This window comes from Neovison vison, chromosome 5 (genome assembly GCF_020171115.1).
Source record: "Neovison vison isolate M4711 chromosome 5, ASM_NN_V1, whole genome shotgun sequence".
Lineage (NCBI taxonomy): Eukaryota > Metazoa > Chordata > Mammalia > Carnivora > Mustelidae > Neogale > Neogale vison.
In genome coordinates this window covers 142,156,722-142,159,895 of record NC_058095.1, presented here as the reverse complement: position 1 = coordinate 142,159,895, position 3,174 = coordinate 142,156,722, and the positions used below count along the sequence as shown (strand labels likewise).

Below are 3,174 nucleotides of genomic sequence, written 5' to 3'. Positions count from 1 at the left end.
TACTTGAATCTTGTTTATTTATGCTTAATATTTACATGCAGAATAATTTTTAAATGAACAGAGCACATAGGGAAAGTTCACGAGCAATGTTCAAATTTTACTTTAAAGCGTAAGTACTTAATACAGAATACCGATTCTTCATACGAATGTTCTAAGCAGAGATGATTTTTTTTTTGCAATAGATCTATACTTAGTTTTGCATGTGAAGGACAAGGAGATATTAACTTCAGCAGCTATTACATAAGGTATTATTCTGATAAAGCCAATGGCCAACTGTGCTCAGAAAGGGAGCCTGTGTCATTATTAAAAAAACAATCATTAGTAAAATTCAGGAAATGCTCCCTTTATGAAAAGCTGATGATTTATTATATAACAGGTAAAAGAGATAAAGGAATGAAAAATAAGCAGTTTACTGAAGAACAAGTAGCAAAATAATTGCAAGCGTAGAACTGAATAATAGATGTAGTGTTGTCCTTCACTTTCAATCCAAGTCAAATGACGGAAGTTCAAACTTAAGAACGGCTTCCTTTACAGAAGAATTCAGAATAGATATCTATAATTGAAAATTTCTATTATATTGTGAACACAATTTAATGACACCACAAAAAAATACACTTACACTTTCAACTTAGAGATGTTACGCATTCGCATATGCACAGAGACACATTCATACAGGCACACAAACACCACAGAGAATACTGATTATAAGGAAATTCACTAAAATGGGAATTTTATGACTACAGGTGACATTATCTTATTCTATTTCTTTATGTTTTCTACAAAAATTATATAACAAATTGATTGAAAAATTCATAAATTATATTTTCCAATCAGAAACATTTCCAACTGGGTCAAGAAAAAAAAAAATGTAGTTCCATAAGGTAGAGTTGACTTGTATTCAACACTGGAAGGTTGAAATCTCAGGTCCTTCACATCCTTCCAGAAAATATAATATTTGAAAGGATTCTAGTAAGAATTACAAATTTTTTGTAAAATTCATGTGAGTTTTAATATATGATGAGTTTTTCAGATAACTTATTTTCCTTACTTTTATTCTTATTTTTTTTAAGATTTTATTTATTTATTTGAGAGAGAATGAGTGAGAGAGAGCATGAGAGAGGAGAACATCAGAGGGAGAAGCAGACTCCCCAAGGAGCTGGGAGCCTGATGAGGGACTCGATCCTGGACATCTGGAATCAAAACGTGAGCCGAAGACAGTCGCTCAACCAACTGAGCCACCCTGGCGCCTTCCTTACTTTTTATTCTTTTAGAAGTGTTACGTTTCATAATTTTAAAGAATGCTTTTGTTTCTTAGTAAACTATTCTCAATAGGAGCAGCTACTTTTTCAACAGGTATCCGGCTTTAAATAAAGACGTTGGAAAAAACATTCCTCCATAAGATTATTCTTCTGGTTTGTTAAAATATGGTTCATAGTAAACGTTTTAAGATCTAAATCTTTGAGGAGAAATCTTTTAGTTTTACAAAATATTTATGGAACATTTATTTCTTTCCTTCCCCAAGCATTTTCTTTTCCAAAGAAGGTTAAATGGGAGAAAATTCACAAAAGAAAACAGTAACAAAAACAAGTTCAAATGCTACTCCCTCTCCCCAACTCCTTTCCTATTGCCAATTAGGTAGTGGGGAGTCTTTTGACTAAAGGCACATATCATTTTATCTTTAAACTTGTGTTAAATTTCACTGTTCTTACTCTACCACTTTATTTTTTGAAGCTGTGAAGAAAATTTTGGTGGTTTTGTTTTGTTTTTTTTGAAAGATTTTATTTATTTGACAGAGATCACAAGTAGGCAGAGAGGCAGGCAGAGAGAGAGCCGGGGAAGCAGGCTTGCCGCTGAGCAGAGAGCCCGATGTGGGGCTTGATCCCAGGATGACCGGAGCTGAAGGCAGAGGCTTTAACCCACTGAGCCACCTAGGCGCCCAATTTTGGTGGTTTTATTGTTTCTTGAGACATTGAAACATCTGAATGAATCAACATCTGGGTCAGAAAGCAAGTGCTTTCTCCTTCACTTCTTTGGGTTACTAGAGCAACTTGTAAGTAGATAGAAAAATAAATAAATAAATAAATAAATAAATAAATAAATAAAACAGGAATGCCTGGGGGGGCAGTTGGTGAAGCGACTGCCTTCAGGTCAAGTCATGACCCTGGGGTCCTGGGATGGAGCCCCACATTGGGCTCCTTGCTCAGTGGGGAGTCTGCTTCTCCCTCTGCCTGCCGCTCCCTTTGCTTGTGTGCTCTCTCTCGTGCTCTCTCTCTCTGGCAAATAAGTAAATACATAAAATCTTTAAAAAACAAAACAAAGAAAACCTTTTGCAGTACTTAGTTCTTCCAAGGCTTGTGCTAAACTTCTCCTGTCAGATGCAACTAGTCCAGAGAGCATGCATAATACCTTGGTAGCAACAGCACACTGTGCCTGTTCCCACTGTGGCCCCATTGTGTATGATTATTTGGAGCCTCTGGAGGACTGTGAATCATATCTGGAAGAGAAGAGAGGAGGAAACAGCATGAGTGCCTGGTTGGGAGGAGGCCAGCTGAAGTTGTGCAGGGCAAGTGTGAACATGTCATTGGTGCAAACCGAGGCATCTTTGATTAATAGGAACATCATCTTTAATAGGAATCTGGTGGAATCCCACGATAGGGTCTTCATCAGCCTACAGCTGGCCCATAACCTTGCTGATGATGCCGCTATCTGGTGAGGGCTGATGGTCCTGCCCTGTGATGCTGTGCTGGATTTTCTGGAATGAAAGACTAGACAACTCACCATGGCAGTTTTCTCCTGGAACAGCAGTCCTTCCCATGTAAGACATGATGAATCAACATAAATAGTGCCTAGTTGGGTTCTGTCTTTATCAAATAACTGTTGTAATGTTGAATGAAGCTGGATCCAGTCTGCTCCTGTGTTGGCTTGTCTCTCATTCTGGGGTATCACCAGCCTCGCTGAGGCGGGAGGGGTGGGCATGATGGCGGCGGCAGCGGCAACCTCGCGCGGTCGCCGTACCCTAACGCTTCGGAACTGAAATCAACGAACATCTTCTGTAGTTTCAAGTGAAAAACAATGGGATTTATAAAACTTTCTGACAACTGATCAATATACTCAAGAGTTTGATATACTCTCAGATATTCTGAAATTTATTTTAACAATTTGCCTTAGTTGAAA

At 38.1% G+C, this 3,174-nt stretch overlaps 1 pseudogene; it reads right to left on the bottom strand.

Moving 5' to 3' along the window:
• Nucleotides 1–2,460: 2,460 nt before the first annotated feature.
• Nucleotides 2,461–2,933, bottom strand: LOC122907480 (annotated as a pseudogene).
• Between the last annotated feature and the right edge of the window lie 241 nt (nt 2,934–3,174).